This window comes from Python bivittatus, unplaced genomic scaffold (genome assembly GCF_059951505.1).
Source record: "Python bivittatus isolate LINGU-HERP-01145 unplaced genomic scaffold, Pbiv_v1 ctg000480_np1212, whole genome shotgun sequence".
Lineage (NCBI taxonomy): Eukaryota > Metazoa > Chordata > Lepidosauria > Squamata > Pythonidae > Python > Python bivittatus.
The window spans coordinates 93,056,724-93,077,414 of record NW_028277075.1 but is presented as its reverse complement, the minus strand read 5'-3'; the positions used below and the strand labels follow the sequence as shown (position 1 = coordinate 93,077,414).

The window sequence follows — 20,691 nt, the reverse complement described above, 5'->3', positions numbered from 1 at the left end:
GAATCCATCTATTTGAGTGTTATGACTCTATTCACTTTGCCTCATTGCCCTGCTCACTTCACTGCTTGTCTTCCAAAATACATTCAGTGTGGTCCAAAGCCAGTACAAAGCCCTATATTAAGCTAGCTTTTGCTCAACTACTGTACTTGTTAATCTACGACAGGAAGCAGCAGCCCAATGCAAACAATAGTGGTAGTATCATGTTTAAGGTGTTGGACAAGGACTATAAAACCCAACACTGAAGTCTACCCTCAGCCACAGAAAGTCAGCCGCTGATTTTGGGCCAAACAATCAGCTCAGCATTTTTCCGAAGACTGTTATGGGGGGAGGGGGAAGGGAGGGAGGGAGGATATCCCCGAGTATGAAGAACTGAGCTCCTGGGGGGGAAAAAAAGAAAAAAAAAAACAGAATATAAATCTAACAAATACATAAATAATACTTCTTGGGTGTGAAATATTACAATCATGAATTGTTCTTCCAGCAATTTATTTACTGTTTCAACATGTAGACTCTCTCAAGGCCAGGGACATTGACAAGGTTTCCTGCATTTCCTCTCCATCTCTCTAATCTTTTGATTCACTTTGCCCTTAATCACCCAAAATTCCAGCAACTGGGGGATTTTAAATGGAGCAAAATATTATGCCTTCATGGCACATTCAGCACCTTAGTTCTCATGCTTTCTGCTCACAAGAAAAGTCAAGCAAAATCTACATATGTATCTGAAATCTACTGTTAACTATAACCATAGCAACAATGATAGATATCAAATTTGAGATCTTGCCAAAATGCCTGATAAATGAGAAAAGTGACAGCATAATGGATTTCTATTTTTTGTTAATTATATACAAGTAATGAAGTAGTAGGCAGCTAATCAGTGTTTTATTTGTGATTGTAGCTGAGTGGCCAGTGACATTTCTCATAAACTTTAAAAAAGTATTCATTTCTTTACATTCAGCCTACAAACCACTGAGTATTAATTACATCAAGGATACCTTATGACTTACATATATTAATTGCTAAAAGCTCTCCAACTCCAAGGATAATAGGACCAATGTTTTACTAACCAAGTTAAGTGGCTTCTAACCCTGATGGTGCACTGAGAAAAATGTTTCCAACCAAATGGCACCAACATATTCAGTATCCATGCCCACAGCCACACTTCAACAATTATTCTTTCTCTCTTGGGAAAGAGCAAGGAGAAAATTTGCAGAAAGTGAGAGCCGGGAATGTCAGAAGAAGAGGAAGAGATGAAGCTTAATTTAGTCTGTGCTTATGCAGTACCAGTAAATAAAAATATATACCAGAAAAACCAATACTACAATAAATCAGGATGATAATTTCTTAATACAATATAATAACCAATAGAAACATTTCCTAATATTAACCCAATTTTAATACACATCTGTGGTGAATAATGAGAGAAAAGATTTGTCTGGGTTCAGAACGTTCCTACAAAAGGCTTTATAAGAGTCTCCAGACACAGAGAGGGGGTTGATTCTACAAAAACTAATAGATCTTGGTTGCATTATCAAGCTGAGTATACAAGAACATGAACTGTAATCAAGTTATTCTAATAACTGGGTGTTCCTATATGTATAATTAGAAGGTCAGCCATTTAACAGCAATTTAAACTGATTAACTGTCCCAAAGTCAATCCCTAATGTAGGGACTGATAAAAAGAAGACCTAGGGATACATTAGGAGAGATCTAGAACCATACCAACTGCAACTTCTGGACACAGAGAAGGAGGAGGAAAGAAAAATTAGGAAGGCCTGCTAAACTACTGCAGCTATCTAGGTGGGACATCACCAAGGTGGGGACTAACTGCTTAGCTGTTTCCAAACTGAGAAATGAACATATTCTCTAAGTATTTAGCAGGCAAAAAAATTCCAGTTATTGTAGATTTATTGATGAAAGGTTTTAAAATAAGTTTCTCATAAGCAAAAATCCCAAAATTATAGACCATACAAAATACCTACAACTGATAGCCCTGAAGAGCAAAGAAATAAAGGAAAGTAAAAAAGAGAAAGAGAATAAGGATGAAAAAACTCTAAGCTCAGTCTTTTCCAGGCTTAACTTAAAGTGGTAAGAATTCATCCAAGTAAGTTAGATATTTAAAAGAGTGAATGCTGCATCATCCGAGAACAAGGCAGAATAAGCCTGAATATCAACATAGATCTGAAAATCAAAGAACCCAACAGTAGTGTGTACAAGTAAAGAAGAGTGGATCTAAGATCAGATTCTGAACAACCACCTACCAAATAACCAGAAGAGCTGACAATAGAGACCCTTCCACTTGACTGAAAATGTGTGATGATAAATACAGATTAAAACCAATGAGAAACTTTATCATTGATATCTAATGAACTCAGACAAAAATTGAATTTTATGATCAAGTGTCAAATGCTGTAGACAAATTTAGCAGCAGTTACAGTATTTGTCTTAGCCACAAGTAAAACTATTGGCCTTGTGCAAGGCCATGAAAACTTGGCTTTTCCCCTAGGCATTGGGGATGGGAAGTTAGCATGGGAGCTCTAGAATGGTTTATCTAATGGTTTCATGTTTTTATTGAGCCCCAGTGTAGTTTTAGTTGATTTTTTTCTTTTAATAAATGTCTCATTTTTCGTGTTCTTCACTACCTGGAGTTTCTCAGATAGATGGGCAGCCAAAAACTTGCATAAATAAACAAAGAAACAAACATGGACAACCAGAGTCAATGTAAACTCAATAAAATTACCCATACAAAATATGCCAATAAAATTATTTGCTGACAAATACAGAAACAAACAACAACAAAAGATACTAGATCATAACTAGAACAAACCAAAGTAATCAAAGAAGTTTATTTGGTTGCTTTTTTAGATGGGTATGAAGATAAGCATGTGTCAGAAAAACTGGAAAATACCTGTCATAAAAGGATAATCAATCAATCTGGTCAAGTACATCAGAAAAGGAAGAACAGATGCATAGAAGATAGGATAGAAAGAATCTGAAGGACACAATGATTCTGAAAGTAGTTTAATTACCACTTCTTTAGTAACAAGAGGAGGGGGGCTCAGATTATTGGGAATGGTACACAAATCTTCCATAGAAAAACAAGTTTTGAACATATCAGTTTTGGTCAAAAAGGAGAAGGTGTCATCAGAATGCTGATGACGCTACCCTGATAGCTGAAAATCCAAATGATCTGCAAGCTCTAGTAAGGAAGGTCAAGGAGCACCATGAAAATATGGGGTTAAGATTAAATACTAAAAAAAAAACCAAAATAATGACAACAGGCATAGCAACCTTAGAATTGACAATGAAGATATTGAAATGATGGATAGCTTCTCTCTTTTGGTATTGATTGTCAACAGTACAGGAACTGGCAATCAAGAAATATGCTGCAGATTAACATTTGGTAGTGTAGCAGTGAAGGCCTTGAAAAAGATATTCAGATGCTGTGATCTGTCTGTACCTACACAGATCAGAATCATGCAGGGAATGGTTTTCCCTGTGAACTCTATGGAAGTGCAAATTGGAAGAATGTTGAAGTTTTTGAATGTTGGTGTTAAGAGAAGATTCCTGAGAATACCATGGATAGACAAGAAAACAAACAAATGGATCATAGAACAAATCAATCCAGAGTTTTCAGTCGAGATACAAATGACCAGGCTCAAATGACTGTATTTTGGACACATTATATAAAGTCCTAGTTCTTTTAAGAGACCTATAATGCTGGTGGAAGAAAAGAGAAAAAGAGGACGACCAGCAGCAAAGTGGATGGACTCAATTATAGCAGCAATGGGTACACTGCTGAAAGACCTGAAGTACCAGATTGAAAACAGGTCATCCTGGAGAAAATCTATCTATGTGGTTGCTAAGAGTTGACAGCAAATTGAAAGCACATAATCATAATCATAAATCATCACTTAGTTGAAAAAAGTGCAAATGGGGTACTTAAGAAGCATGTTTGGTAAAATGAGAAGAAATAGAGTCAAGAATGAATGAATTCTCAGTGAAAATGGTTTGTATGAGTGACCAGCAAAAAAGCAATATACTGAGGTAGTTTGATCACATAGAAAGAATGAAGGACAAATTACAAAACAAAAACAAAAGAATGCATCAAAAGGAAAGAGAAGACCAAAAAAGTTGTGGTTGGATGGATTTGATGAGATTCTCAGAAAGAGAAGTTTAAAGAACCAAAAACAGTGTATAAAGTGGTGTGTAGATAGTTTGCAAGAATAAAAATTATATGGAGAGATACGGGCAGTCTCTGGGTTAAGAACGAGATCCATTCCTAAGTCTGTCTAACTCAAATTTATAAGTAAGTTGGAACTTGTACTTACAAATGGGCTATCTATTACTAAAAATGGCAAATGGCGTTCTCCTTCCTCAAGCTGATGAACTGCTGAAAACCACTGAAAACAGGCTGTACAAAACATGTGGCTTCTGAGGTTCATGAAACCATTGCATGGCTTCAGCAGTTCGTCAGCTCAAGGAAGGAGAACTCCATCCACCATTTTTAGTAATAGACAGCCTGTTTGTAAGTATGAGTTATCCGTAAGTCAGATGTTCTTAACCTGGGGACTATCTGTACTGAATGGTATTGGTATCAAGTTGTTTTAGCTATGCCTCCTTTTCTTCATCTCATGTCTTTGATTTCTTGGGCTTGCTGTTTCTAATCTTCTCTGTACCCTGCATAACACTACTAATCTCAAAAGGGAACAGCCTGATGGGTGTATATGTAAAAACTCTGGAACAATTTGTTGCAAATCTCATTTAAAGAACCAAATGATTGAATACTGATTTTTTCCCCCAAGCTGTCATTGTATAGAACCACAACCTCACTGTTTACTTCATTTGCTATTATTGCATTTTATACAACTGAACAGTGAATTTCATTACATCTAAAAATTACATTTTTGAGATAAATACAGTGTTAAAAGCATAAATCTTGCAATTATGAGAGCTGAAATGCAAACTATTGAATAAAATTTACCCTTACAAAATAAGGGAAAATATCCAATGTAAAGATCAATCCAATTTTTTTAACACATACATTTTAAGAGGTTTTTTTCCCCAAAAGAAAAAGTAGAGTATTAAAGAACTTTAAAATCCTTCTTTCATTTCAGCAGAATAGTTAATTGTCTACTTTCAGTAGCATTTTAAAATGCTTAACTAAAATGGTAACAATGAAATATTTCAAGAAGTTAGCTTTATTTTAAAGAATTACCAACTGTGTCCAATGAGTTTTATACCTTCCTACTATTCTCCAATCAAGATGCAAACATCACAAATCCCTCTAACAACACTGATTCAAATTTCTTGTGAGGTACATCAAATATAAAGCATTTTTTTCCTAAATATTGATTCATCAAGTAATCTTAATTTAATTGAAAACTATTATGTGTACATGTCCCTCTGAAACCAAGATTTCAGTGCACTAATCATATAAGCATGACTCAGAAAGTTGGACATTGCTCAAGTAAGAATTCTGTGGGAGGACAAGGAAACGAAGCATTTTATATTATTTTTGATTTGCAACTTTATGTCTTGCTTCTCTTCACCCTGCAGCCTTATTTCTAAAAAGAAAGGATTTTTTCCCCTTACCTTTAACTTGCAAGAATTGCTGTTTCTGATTCATCCTCTCACCCCCTTACTATCAAAGTCCAGTTTATCCTTTCCCTGTTATGACCTTTTCTGTTTGTTATTTCACTGTTTGTACTCTGGCCTTCCACCCCCAACTTTTTATTACCTTATTTATTTACTCACTTGCTTAATTTTTGTATGTCAGCCCTTTAAGATAGATCAGACTGGGAAACCAATGTCTTGTAGGCCAGTACTACTTTTATTCTAAAGCAATGGTAACAGAATCTTGCAAGTCTGAATGTGCTACACACACATACCCCCCCACACACACTTTTATCTTCATGTGAACTAGGGAGGGTTTGTCTGAGATGTTACAGACTTGCCCTGGACTCAGGACCCTTTTTATCTGAGCACTGCCTTGGTAGTGGCTCTTTCTCCTGTCTCTCAAGGCCATTCCCTCCTTCTCTACATTTCCAAAGGTTCCAAAAGTAATCGCCTTTTTCTCACTTTTGGGGTTGGGGAGGAGAAGCTAATGTTTTCACCCACTCACTGACCCATTCTACTGTGTTGTCTTGTGTGTGTGTGTTTTTTAATGTCATACTATTTTTTTTTTTTGCCAATTTCTTGCTTTTGCTTTCCATATTACTTTTACAGCAGTCTCCGTTTTTGACACAACAGATGCAGTCTAAATTAAACAAGCCAAGAAACAAAATATTTTATGTATTCTATAAATGTGTGTGAGAAAGAGGGGAGGATTTATGTTTAAATGTTTCTAAGCTGCCTTTAAGGACAAAAATCCTCCTTTAAGGGCAAAGATCCTCTCAAAGTATCTGTCATTCTATATATAAATGCTATTTTAGAAACATGAAATAATTAAGTGGTAATGATATGACATTTGTATCTACTTAAGTATGGTTAATAGATGATGACATATATCACTTGAGAATGAACTTATATATTAAAAAAGGCTTGATGGGTTCTACAATAAATATCTAGAGCCAAGACAGGTGAGAACTGCATATTCATGAAAGCCGTTGTCTTAAAACAGAGAGCTGTGCTTTCTGATATTTAAGAAAAGAAGGAAGAATGCTTCTTATGCATACTTGTTCAGAAGTAAAATGCTAATCTGGACAGGACTAACATATCCTAGCTATACATTAAAATAACCTCTGTGAGTTTGTGACAGGATGGAGTGCCTGGCTGAAGGAAAGTGGCTGGGTCTGTGCCAAGGTCATGGATTTTGGGGGGGGGGGGGGAGAAAGGCAAATGACTCAGCAAGCAGGCAGAAAGGGGAAAATGTTAGAATGCACCTGTAAAGAATATAAAAAGAGGCAGGAAAAGCAGAGGGAGGCTTGTATTGCAGATGCTGCAGGACGTGCTGCTGGAGAGGATGTCACTTGGTTAACATGGAGTGGAGTGAGGCCTGTTGAGTCCAGAGATTCCGGTCCTGGGACAGGGAAGAAGGCCAGGAGGAAAATCCTGGAGCACTTGTGAAAATCTGGAAAGTCTGGGAGAATGGGTTGTGTTGGGTAAGGAGATTCAGATACTGGACAGTGGAACTTTGTGAGTTAAAGGCTTTGTTGGGCAGGAAGACAGCCAGGAGAAAACTCACAGACATTCCAGCATCAGTAATTGAGATAAGGAGGGAAGAAGAAGCTGTAATAAAGAACAAGTGGAAAGTGAGGGAAAGAGACTGGAGAGGGAGGAAAATTAGGTACTGTAGATTATTTCTTATATTATATGCCTATATATACTATGCTGTACATACTGGGTTTTATAAATAATAATTTCACTTGTATATATTATTAGATCACACTACTATATTAGCATAAATATTTAGTGTGCAGAATAAAATCCCTCATTGGTTTAAGTACTGGCTGTGTGTAGGTCTGTATCTGCTCCTATCCTGACTGCCCTCCAACAGAGTTTTTTTCCAAACAGATGCATAGCATGATCAGATAACCTAGGAGTATTGTTTATAGTAATTCTTAGGATATGGTTATTGATTGCAACATTAACTAATCAGCAAGTAGTCAGTTGTGCAAGTAAATGGATTTTGCAATATAGTTCCTGCATCTGGAACAGGCTGTGGCCCACTGGAGTGAGAAACAGATGTGTTACTTAGAATAATTTCTGCACCCTAACTGACCTATTATTAAAATATAGCATTAAAGGCATATTCAGTGCACATAACTATCCCATCTCAATTTGTTTTATAAACTAAAATAAGTTACTCTAGACAAAGGGTTGAGAGACACAAGAGCAGAGGAGAACTTGGATTTCTGATAACAGTAGTAAATCAATATATTTAGTTGAAATTAGGTTTGCAATTAAAACTCACTGAGGACAAGCGACTGGCTTCATCCAACTGCTATCAATTGTGGGCTCTTTCTTCTCCCTTATTCTTATTTGCAAGAATATTGTACACTAACTTTATACATAAAATTAAATATTCCAGACAAGCATGTGACTGGAAAGACAAGGGGTTTGATTAGAACTATTTCTGCCATTCTTGGGCTATAAATAAGATGGAATGGATGATGAGGATGACAAACCCATATATGTAACACAGAACTGGATCAAAAAGAAAAGAGAGAAAGTTACTTCCTCCTGCCCCTAGTCTGTTCTGTTCCAGCTTCCACTCTCCCCAAGAAACAAGCTAAAATCAGAAACTTCAACTCATCTAAAATGATCATTCATACTCATGATGTCATCTCCATTTAAACCTTGCACTGTACCTAAGATTTTGAATGCAGTCTCCTGTGTTGTTTTATATTTATACTTTTTAATTGTTCTAATTGTTTTTAATGGTTTTGTTTTGATTCTTTCTGGTTTCTTTTTAATTGTGTGAGATGGATGGCTATCTAAATTCAGTAAATAAGTTAAAAAACAAATCCACACCATGCTGCTGAGACAGCCTAGAATTGCCTTTAGCTGTTCCACTGAAGTGGTGTTTTCCTCCTTCTCCCAACCAAATTTCCAAAATTGGTGACTTAGAGTACCTTGGGAACACTGCAGTCAGGAATAACAATCTGCAACACCCCTCCTCATCCAGTCACTGGGAACTGAATGTCTGTGGAAATTTTGGCTTTGACTACGATAGAGACCAGATTCTTGGGTCATACTGTCTTTAGCCTGGAATACTGAACTCCCAGGAGACCAATATATTTATTAGCCAGAAACCCTTCTATTTGGAGCATATGTATATTTTATGTGTTTAAATGCTAGGGGGACTGTAAAGTAGGCAAAATGCATAAGTAGACACACCTGCACACACACATATGTGAAATTGGGAATAGGAGAGAGAAGCTTTTTGCTTGACCAAAAACAATTCAGGTAGGAAACCAGTTTCAGGAAAGCAAGATCCAGAGGTACAAAAATACTGAGATATTTCTTGTTCGGTTTTCTTTGCTTTGTATTTCAAATCAGGTCCTCCAATCTCTCAGGCAGACTTTGCAGCTGTGGGTTGTTTGATATAGGTTTACTGATTTTCTAATTGTCTTGGAAGATCAACAGTCCTATCATGCACAAACATGCAGAAAACAGTGAAAATTAAGGCTAAATAATAGAAATTAAAGCTTGAACCTCTGACCCCATCACATATTCAGAAGTGCAACTGGTGATTGGCTTTCCTGTCAAGAGGTGACACTGGGTGGGGTGGGATGGGAAAGGACAGCAGGGATTCCACCAATTTCTGCCATAAAACTACCCCACAGAAATGGTTTCAGTGAAGCAATATTGCCTGGTCTCAGTGCTAAGGCATGGTAAAGGCAGGATGTGGGGCAGCACAGTTTATGTAGTACACTTTTCTGCCAACTGGGCAGGATGGGAGGAAGGTTCATAAATGAGGCCATGAGGAAGATCCCTAAGAGGAAATAAAAGTAGTTTCATCCAAGTACCCATGGGAATCCATAGTATGAAGAACCATTCCCAGTTTTGCTCATGTAATTCTAAATTACAGCAAATGGTAGGGTGGCAGACTTTTTGTTGTCAGTAAAAGAGCAATGATTGGCAGCCCTGACAATTCTCCATCTAGAAGCATCCCCAGCTGGGTAATGTGAAATTCAATTCAAACAATCCTGTTGAAATTAAATTCAATTCTTTCACTTCTACTGATTTTTTATAAATGGTGTTATATAAACATACACAAAGATTTCATAAGGAGGATATCAATTTAACAAAGGTTGTACAGTGCCAACAGATTGGGATATGGATGATCTAAAGTAGATAAGCAAGAATTTCTAATTTCCATTTGTCTTAAAATAATAGCAACACCATGACCCTCTCTGCTGACTAGAATAGGAATAAACAAGCTTTTCAGAATAAGGAGGCACCTGCTACTACATCTGGATTTTAGAGGTGGGCCTGCTAGTTCGTGCATATGCACACCCAATCTTCTCACACAAGTAGACAACTAATCTCACTTCACACACACATGGAGCCAACCCCCCTGATGTACACCCAACTTCCACTCATTCTTACACACCCAGAAACATGCATACATGCGTTCCCTAGCACATATTCAAGAATGTCACTCATTTACACAAATACATATTCCTATATTCCTACATTAGGTAGCTTCACAAACTGAACTATGCAATAAAGTAGTTTGCTTGGTTTTGGTTTAGTGTGCAGTGTGAATCCAGCCACTGTGATGTACTTAATAAACGTGATTAAATCTATGGTTTTGCATGGTGTGGAAACTAAGTCAGTGGCATCACATGACATGTAAGGCCATAACCTATAGTTTACAAAACATGAACTGTAATACTTTACCATGTTATAGCAACCCAGCCACTATCAGGTAGCGTATCTCATACCATTTGGTTATTTTGGTATTAAAATTGGAAGGGAAGAATGGTGTACACTATTTTGAGTTTCTGGTATAACTGAAATTAAAAAAGTATGAATTATAGTTCATTGTACTTACACTTGGTTGCAGTAAGGGGCTGGGAATGTAGTCTGGAGAGATTAAGCCAGAGAAAGGAGGCTTTGAATGCAAAACTTGTGAATTAAACTCTCAACAGTCCTCGCAACTACACCGTAACCTAAAAGGAGGAAAAGTTAGTCCTTCATAGCAAGAAGAAAGAGGGTAAGTGTCAAGGAATAAATAAGAAAAAAAAAATCAAGCTTGCAAAAACGAGAGAAACAACAAGGCTCTCTCCTGTCTTAAAAAATGACAGGTTTAAAAACGCAATTCGGTGACGTGACCAAAAAAAAGGGAAAGATAGAGCGAGCGAGCGAGCTCTAAGGTCATGGAATGGGCCGTACCACTTCAAACTGCAGTGAACTTGTGTCATTTACTTCTTCTCCACATTAAAAACTCTATTTAGGAAACCAGCACGAGAAGAAGCCAAGGGCTCGGACACAAACTGTCTCCCCTCCCCCGGCTTTTCTGCCTTCCTACTTGTAGATAAAATTTTATTTAGAGAAGCAATCGGGAAAGCGGACCCCTATATACCTTCTGAAGTAGTACAGGCTATTTTGCCACCTGAGGACGTTCTGGTTTATCACGTGCGTAACAGAGTAAATAAGTAATAGCAGGAGGAAAGCTGGTAAATGGTACTGAATCTATACAGTTGCGTGTCTGAGCTGCGATGACAGAAACTACGTTAAGGATCTCAGTTATTACAATTGTCAAAAAACGACAGACACGGGTTCGGTTATCCAGTAGACAGAAGTTTTTATTGGGCACGTTTGCAAAGGTGGGTCCCTCCCGCAGCAATGGAGGAACCCCGAAGCAAGGTCTGACAGGTTTTTATACCCCCTATCTGTCCTCCCCCTCCTACGAGGGCTTGGCTCACAATCTCACCTTTTTTACCGCCCCGGAGCGCCGCTAATTAACCGCAAAACCGCAGACATTCCACTTTCCGAATCCAATCAGCGCAATACACATTCCAATCCCCACTTGACCCGACAGCCGCCCCCTGCCGTTTCTCTTCACTCTGGAGCGAACGTGCCTCTTGCCTGCAGTCTTTCCTCCCTCCTGCCGTCCCTCTCCACTCTGGTGCGAGTGTGCCTTCTGCCCATCCTCCCTCCTGCCGTCCCCCCAAGGCTGCCCCATGGTGCACAGCGCTCTCCCTTAGCAAACATGGTTCATTTGAGGCCCTCACTTCTCCCTGCCTTCTCACAATCCCCCCTTTTTCTTTTCACGCCTCTGTTGGGCCTCAAACCTGGCTAACAGGATTGCTCCCTCGTCCCGGACCCGGGGCTTCACACACTGGGACAGGTAATTCCCACAAGCAGGGAGACATTGCATTAAGCAACATACTAGGACCAGTAAGGCAATGAAACCAATGGCTAGTACAAAAAGTTGTTTTAACCAAGCAAAGTTAGGTAACCAACTAGTGAGCCACGACCAATTCCATCCCTCTGGATCCTCGGATATGCGAGAGGCTAAGGTCTTCAACTTGGCTAGTTTTGCTTCAACATAATTCTTATTGTTGGTTAGGTTAAAGCAACAAAGACCTTGAAAAGATTCACAGCCTTGTCCTGCCCTTAATAGGAGATAGTCTATAGCTATCCGATTTTGAATGACCGCCCTCCTGATCTCAGTGACTTCTTCAGTGAGGGCTGCAATGAGAGAGGATGTAAGGTTGACACTTTTAGCCAGGAGGCAGGCCACCTTCCTTAGGTCCAGGTAAGCCCTTCCACTTAGTGCAGGAACCCCTACTAAGGAGAGGGCCAGAGCCATGGCTTCTGTTTCAGACAAGAGTGTCACATCACTCTCACAATCAGATGGCAGCTCCCTTTTTCTTTTTTCTTTTGATGGGTGCGTTTGTATTGGAGGCAGGGCATATAGAGAGGTCAGGCGCCCTATGGCACAAGGGCCCCCTGAACTATAGGCTGGAACATAGGTGTAAGCTTCATGTCCACATAACAAAAAGAAACCTCTAGGTAGGTATAGAGGGGTTGAGGCGTAAGGGATATTATAGATCCCTCCACAAGTGAAAGCAGGACCTTTTGAGGGCAGTGGGTGGGTACGGTTCTGGGTATTGTTGAAATATACACATTGAGTTGCATTGGTTATCCCCAAGAGATTTAGAGCCATTTGCCTTTGATTAGTCCAGGGTCTTGGTATGGGAGAAGACCCAAAATGATAGAACATCCCCCCCCCCACGGGGATCATCCCCAGTGATCAAAGCTGTCTGTGCCAATTCTACGCCTTTATGTTGGTCATCTCCTCCCCTGCCTTAGTTCAGTTCCTTTTAAGTTTTACTTTGAGTCCGTCTCCTAGTTGGGCAGTCCACGGTCGGGGGTCGGGAGCTCGCTTAACCCGATGGTAGTGGGTCCAACCCCCCTGTCGGGTTCGAACCGCCGATTCAGTTGTCAGGAGAACTTGGTATGGTCCCTCCCAAGACGGCTTCAGTTTCTCATCCTTCCACGTCTTTATCAGGACCCAATCCCCTGGCTTGTGGGGGTGTTGGTCTTCCAGCAAGGGGGGCCGCTGAGCGAGGAGTCCCTGTTTTCTTAAAGATAAGAGAGATTGTGACAATACCAAGAGATACTTTCTCAGGAAGGCATCCTTTAGCTCGGGGATAGGCTCTCCCATTGGAACCAGGAAAGGTCTTCCCATCATCAGCTCGAATGGGGAGACCCCCACATCCTTGCGAGGGGCTGTCCGCATTCGAAGCAGGGCAACCGGAAGTGTCTTTGTCCAAGGTAGCCCTGTTTCCAATCCCAGTTTGGTGAGATGTTGCTTCAATACCCCGTTAGCTCTTTCCACTTTCCCACTGGATTCAGGATGCCAAGGGGTGTGAAGTTCCCATCGAACCCCCAGGCTCCAGTACCACGGCTTTACAGTGTCTATCAAAGCCTGCACCCCCCAGTGAGACCCTTCGTGCAGTTTCTCCACCATCCCCCTCATGACAGCACGGCTTACTACTGGGGTCCCCTCAATTGTAACCCAATGACCTGCTTCCTCCCTGCAACCTTCCCTTTCCAGCAGCTGTGAGTAAACCCCGTTCCAGCCAAATTTTCCCGAAAGTGTGCACTACTCCCCAGGCGTATCGCGAGTCTGTGTAGACAGTGAGGGACACTCCCTTTCCCAACTCTAGTGCCCGTTTCAAAGCGTGCACTTCACACAGCTGAGCCGACCAGTCCGCTGGTAGTGCCCCCTTCTCTATTGTCTCTCCCTCCGCAGTCACTATCGCGTACCCTGACTTCCTTTGTCCCTGCTCTACTCGACTAGACCCATCCACGAACCAGACCTCACCCTCCTCCAGCGGGACCTCCTGTAGGTCCTCCCGGGTCTTTGTTTGCAGCTGCAACAGGGTGGAGCACTCGTGCTCCGCCGGCTCCCATTCTTTCCGCTCCCCCGCAAGAAACTCCGCTGGGTTCAAATTCCTGTCTGTTCCTACCACCACATCAGGACTTATCCGGAGAACTGTCTCATATTTCAACATCCTCCCTTCTGTCATCCAAGCAGCCGCCTGCTGACTAAGCACACTTAAGATCTGATGGGGTGAATGGACAATCACGGGGCTCCCAAAAGTGAGTTTGTTCCCTTCTGTCACTAGCACAGCAGCGGCAGCCACTGCCTGCACACAAGTCGGCCATCCCCTCACCACTGGTTCTAGGGCTTTGCTCAGGAAGGCCACTGGTTGATATTTCCCAGCCCGTCTCTGAGTCAGTACTCCAATGGCAGTTCCCCCATGGGCTGTAACGTATAGGTGAAAGGGGAGGGCCAAGTTCGGTAGAGCCAGAGCCGGGGCCGTCACCAGGCTCCTTCGTAATTCCCCCCCACTTCTCTGTGTCCCTGTCTGTCCATTCTACCCTGTCAGATGATCCTTTCAACTTCTCATACAGAAACTGAGCCTTGCTCATGTACTCATCTATCCATAGCCTGCAATATCCTACTAGACCCAGAAACCGCCGCACCTCCGTTTTAGTATGAGGGGGCTTCAACTGCATTATCCCCTGTATCCGAGAAGGATCAATCAACTTCTCGCCCTTCCGGAGTACATGTCCTAAATACTTGACCTCCCTTTCCACAAATTGGACCTTCCCTTTTGACACCTTCAATCCTTCCTCAGCCAACCAGTTCAATAAAGCCACTGAGTCTTCTCTCACCTTTACTTCCTTCTCTCCAGACACCAACAAATCATCCACATACTGCAGCACCCGAGAACCCCCAGGGGCCCGGAACCCCTGGAGTTTCTCTTCCAATGCCTGTCCAAACAAGAGGGGGCTCTCGGTGTACCTCTGGGGCAGCACCGTCCATCTCAGTTGTTGCTTCAGCCCACGCCTCCCATCCCGGGACAGCGGGTATTGGGCTTGCCGCAAACCCGTCACCCCTGGTTTCAAGGGGATGCTAATTGGGGCGATGCGAAACCGCCCCGCCCCCCCTCCCCTGCCTATACCTCAGGGTTCACAACCTCCACGTCCGCCTCTCGCAACAAACACATCCTTTCTGCCTGTTCCACATTCCACAACTCCACTCCTAGACTACCCATTAGATCCCTTCCCAGCAAGTTCACCCCTGCCTGTGGGATCAGTAACACATCTGCAGTTACCTCCTTCCCATTCCACTCCAGTCTCACTCCCTCCAGTACGTCTGCCTTGACCGGAGAACCTCACACCCCCATCACCGATACCGACGCGCCCCGGGATTTCGCAATCCCTGGGATCGGTTGGCACAACGATGTTCGAGAGGCTCCGGTATCCACGAGGAACTGCCGTTCCTCGCCGGTGGGACCCACCGTGATGTTTACCAAGGGTTCCCCGTGGGTCCCGGTTGGGGAACCATGACCCCCCTAGTTGTACAGGGGGAAACTCCTCTCACCCGTGGGGCGATCCACCTGGCAGTCCCGAGCAAGGTGTCCTACTCGCCCGCAGCGGAAACAACCTTGCCTATCCCCAGTCCACCTCTCCCTTCTGGGGTCGACGCCACCTCTCCGGGGCCAAGGTCCCCGGACCAGATGGGGAGAAGGTCGCGCCTCCCTCAGTCCCTCCCCCTTCGTCTCATTCTTGGCCGCCACCTGAACGGCTGCCATCATCATTTGAGTTTTCTGCCTGGTCTTCGCCTCCTCCCTCCCCACATAGGTCTGTTGAGCAATCCTTAGGAGTTCCCCTATCCCCTGTTCAGTCCAACCCTCCCGTTTTTGTATCTTCTTCTGAATGTCTGGCCATGCTTTGGTGACGAACTGCATTTTTAACAAGGTCTCAAAGGCTGGGGTGTCCGGAGTCACGCCCGAGAATTTGGTCAGGCCAACTCGGATCCTCTCACAAAAATCTCCGGGCGATTCATCCTTCCCCTGGGTTACCTCAAAAGCCTTGGTCAAATTCTTCCCCTGGGGCACTGCTGTTCGGATGCCCTCCAAAATCATCTCTTTCATGTCTCTCATGTTCTGCCGGTGTGCGGCATTATTGGGATCCCAATTTGGGTCTGCCAGAGGGAATTTAGTATCTGCGGCCGGGGCATTTGGGACATTTGCATTCCTTCGCTCCCAAGCCCCGAGCGCAGCTTGCCGAATCTGGCCCCTCTCTTCTGGCGTATAGAGGTGGGCTAAAATGTAATTCAGTTCCCCCAGGAGTATTCCACCGGGCCGAGAAAAAGTTCCAATTGTTCGGCGGCGGTATGGGCGTTCTCTTGCATACGAGGGAGGGTCTTTTAATTCCCTCAACTCACTGGGTTTGATGGGAACTGTTACGTAACTGGTGACGGTCACCCCCTGTGCGTTCGTTCCGTTCGGGACTTCCCGGACGGGGAAGGCACTGGCCGACCTTAGACTAAAGGGCAAGTTCTGAATGTCTTGGTTCAGCTGGTCCAGCTCTTTCCGCAGCCCGGGATAGGGTGGGGGCGCCGGAGGGGGAGCGGTAGGAAGAGGAGGAGGAGGAGGAGGTGGCGGCTCCCATTGAGGTCCAGTCAGCCAGAGGTCCTCCTCATCTTCCTGTTCTTTTTGGACAAAAATTTTGGCTAACTTGGGTCGAGGCCCCTCCCAATGAACATGGAACCAGACTTCCACATAGGGTTCCTGTGTTAACATTTTATGCTCCACAATGTAGTTTTTTAGTTGGGTCACCCAGTAATTACTGGGGATTCCAAGAGTATCCCAATGGTAGGGGAATTCGGGGTCCACTAGTGGATATTTTGGCCATTCTTTAGTGCACAAAGTTATCATGGTTGGTTTTTCCAGACCCCTGGTGAATGGACACAACCAGGGTGTCTCCCATTGTTGCAACAATTGTCCTAATGGAGAATCCGTGGGGATTCCCCCTACTGCGTTTTTCCCACTGGCCCCTGGCCTTACACTCTTACTCTGCGCCTTACCCATCCTTCCTGACTACGTTTCCCACCTTACAGAAGGTCCCGGACTCTTCTGTCCCCTTGCGGCGTCCAACGCCTCGTAACCACGCTAATCTCCCCGAGATTATGGGTAGGTTGTACTCACCAGACCTCCCAGAGGTCCCCTCGTCGGCCGACTTCCTCTTTACTTCTGTCTGACTGGCGATTGGAGTCCCGTCCTGGACCCGACTCCGGGGAAAACGGGAGACACCTCAACGGGGTGTTACGGCCGATTACTCACCGGTTCCCCACAGTCCGGTCCACGTCGAGGACTCCTGGCTGGCTCGCCAATTTTGTCAAAAAACGACAGACACGGGTTCGGTTATCCAGTAGACAGAAGTTTTTATTGGGCACGTTTGCAAAAGTGGGTCCCTCCCGCAGCAATGGAGGAACCCCGAAGCAAGGTCTGACAGGTTTTTATACCCCCTATCTGTCCTCCCCCTCCTACGAGGGCTTGGCTCACAATCTCACCTTTTTTACCGCCCCGGAGCGCCGCTAATTAACCGCAAAACCGCAGACATTCCACTTTCCGAATCCAATCAGCGCAATACACATTCCAATCCCCACTTGACCCGACAGCCGCCCCCTGCCGTTTCTCTCCACTCTGGTGCGAGTGTGCCTTCTGCCCATCCTCCCTCCTGCCGTCCCCCCAAGGCTGCCCCATGGTGCACAGCGCTCTCCCTTAGCAAACATGGTTCGTTTGAGGCCCTCACTTCTCCCTGCCTTCTCACACAATTTAGATTAAAGTTGCTATGGGGTTTTAAAACAACTGTTCTGTTAGCTTTGATTTCTTGGAAACCAGTGGAATATAATGAAAAGAGTCTTGGAAGGGACCATGGAGACTCAGTTCAAATCAAAATCGCTTTGGCCCAATTTCCACCTCTACTTAAATCTGCCTCACAGGGTTGTTGTGAAATTAAGTTGGAAAGGAACCACTCTGTCCATCACTTTGTGCCGTGAAAGAAAAGCTGGGCTATCGACAGAAGGAAGACATTTCTAAAAGGCATAAGGGGAGCATGTAGATTAGTAACTACAGAGACCTCATAAATAGTTTAGTCTTGTGCACTGCTAGTTTACAGTTGCCTTAAAAGGAGAATGGTGTACATACACAGAAACATGATTTTCTTTCAAATTCAAATAAAGGCTGTCCAGTACATGACTAAGCTGCACATTTTCATTTTCTTTATTTTAAAACATGTTAGTACTGTTCTGGTTGCCTGTGCAATGTCTTACACCAGCCTTTCTCCACTCACATTGTGAGTGTTGGACCAGAACCCTCAGAATTGCTAGTCCACCTGATCAGTAGAAATCAGGAGAGTTTTAGTCCAACATATGGGTAGAAAAACATTTAGACAGAGACTAATCGTTGTATTGTGCCTCAGTTGCTTTACATTTGTTGTTCTTCATATTTCTGGACACTTGTCCGAAGTATCCAGATGGCCAGTTCTGAATTTTAACACAATTTCAAACCAAATTTAGCATTTTAGACTTTCTGATTTGTGTTTTCTCCAACCCCCATTGCTAGTTCTTCCTTTTCTAATTATGATCTTTTGCATAACACAGAAAGCACACTACACTTTCAGAGTTCACAACTGCCTCACTCATTCTGATGCTAATTAATTTTATCAATATTAATATTCAGATACTTTTTCCTGTGGAAAATTCCCCACCAATAACAGTAGTGAAAATTAAATTGTTTGTAAATGCACATATGCTTTAACCAGAATTTCTAAAGGAGGAGGAAGAAAGAAACAATATTACAGTAAAACGTATGGGACTAACTTAGATTAACAGTTTTTGGCATTTGATTTTATACACAGAGCTAACAGTGCTTTGATATCTTTCTTTTTGAACTATACTTGAATAATCTTTTAAAGGCCCCTTTATCAGTATTCCCTGAGGCTGTGCTAGCATATATTTAAGCCAATTGCAATTGTCTCTTACAGAGAGAACAAAACTATTGGTCGCTGGTGAGTAGCTTCAAGGAGGGTTATAGGTCTCCATAGGGAGTGCCTGTGATCTTTATAAAGTGTATTTCCCTCCAGCAAGTCTAAACATTCAAGAGAATTTTCTAAATGTCACTCAACCTATTACTGAACATACTGTTACTACTCTTCTCATTTTACTTACATTATGGTACAATCTATTTTTAAGTATATTAAAATCTTTCCTAAATGCAAAAAATTAGCTGTGTGGAGTAGCAAGATCTTTTATATAGCCTAGATTAGTTCCACACAATATATATAAAATAACAAAATGGCGGGGCAGGGAGGATTCCACTGATAGAAGCCCTTTGCAGCTTTGTATTTTTTTTTTTTAACTGACTAATTCTAAATATTAGCTGAACCTAACACTTGGGCAATACATTAATTAATATAGTAAAAGACGTATATTAGGAGTATGCCAAGCTGAGAGACGAAGACGGGGAGCTGCCTGGAGAAGTTCCCTAATCTCTTGTGAGGTTAAGGTAGATTTCTTTTTCAACCCAAGGAAAAAAATCCTGCTACTATTACTAGATAGGCAAGAGTAAATCTTAACGTGGATTACAATCTAGTCTCAACTATAACACCGCAATTGGTCAGAATACAGTATATCTTTCTGGAAAACCTTCTAAGTTAACAGCAACAGGGATTTGATTTGAGGACTTGGAAAAAGCAAGTGTAAAAACAAAAGTGGAGGAAGGACTATGACTCTTCGCAAGCGTCCAAGGAGCTCTGAGGAGCCAACTCTGTTACCAGCTGGCAAACAAACTAAGATAGATTTTTTTACCTCTAATGAGGGAGTTGAGGACTTTGTTGCTGTTGGTGAGGCTGATTGCTGCGAGTTCATGGAGTTGGAGGGTGGAGAAGTATCAGGGTTGGTGCTAGAGAAGCAAGAAGACGCCCGAAGCCAGTCTTGGGGAGGGGCAATTAAAGAAACAGCATATGTTTTTCCCTAACAGGGCTTTGGAGTCAGAGAAAACTGGAAAAGGAGGCAGGAAAGAATCAGAAGAAAAGGAACAGTCTGATGTGCTCACCTTTGAGCAGTCTCACATTGCTTTAATTGCCCAAACAGTGAAGCGTATTTTTGTAAATAGAAAAGGAATCGAAACTTATCTTTCCAGTCTTATGACTGAAATGAAGAAGCTCCATACTAAAATTGCTCAATTACGTCATGATCCCCAGGTCTCTTCTCCAGCATTTAATAAAAGAGCTCAGCAGTTATGTCAAGTTCCACCTGACTGCCAGGAGAGTGAAACATCTCAGAGAATTAACAGCGAACTAGAGACTTCGCCAAAGTGTGAAGACTATACCCAATCTTTGGTACTACAACCAACCAAAGTTTGTTTAACAGTGGGCACTTATAAAGGGAAAATCCCAAGTTGGAAAAACAAATTTCAGGCTAAATCCCATCTTCATGCGCTTCTTCATATTAAACCTCAATTGATTGATTTGGAATCAGTAGAACTCCTTAATCAGACTCCATGGGCACAAAGAATTATGCTAGTATTTCAGTCTGCTAGACTGCCCCTACTAATCCAAAAATATCAAAAGCACCTTTGGATAAAAGGGATTTTCTCAGCACGTGTTTTTGTTAATACAACAGTCAAAGCCCTATTCTCTAAGAGGCCAAAGACTAAGCCAGCCAACGAAGAACTCCGACTAGAGCAGTGGGAGTCAATGCTCCCTCAGCTGGCGGTGACTGATCCGATAGATAGGTCTGCAAAAGAACTCCAACAGCCTTTAGAACCCATCAGTGAACAGTGGACTCAACCTCAGAACAGCACACTCTACAACTTTTTGGAAAACTCAGTTGAAGAAGATCTTCTTTGTTCTTTTGGAACCTTACCCACT

At 42.5% G+C, this 20,691-nt stretch overlaps 1 protein-coding gene and 1 long non-coding RNA gene across 5 annotated transcripts in view; one reads left to right on the top strand and one right to left on the bottom strand.

Annotated features, from left to right (window-relative positions):
* Nucleotides 1–10,777, bottom strand: part of KYNU (kynureninase) — a 126,174-nt gene extending 115,397 nt beyond the window's left edge. The window contains exon 1 of one of the 2 annotated variants that reach the window (XM_088146523.1): nucleotides 10,502–10,777. The gene's annotated coding sequence lies outside the window, so the exon portion shown is untranslated. Of the gene's footprint in view, nucleotides 1–5,592; nucleotides 5,698–10,501 lie in introns of those variants that run through there. The other variant, XM_088146522.1, reaches the window with a different exon arrangement.
* LOC148215073 (uncharacterized) overlaps nucleotides 1–20,691 on the top strand; it is a 180,770-nt gene that overhangs the window by 96,333 nt on the left and 63,746 nt on the right. The gene's annotated exons all lie outside the window — the stretch shown is intronic.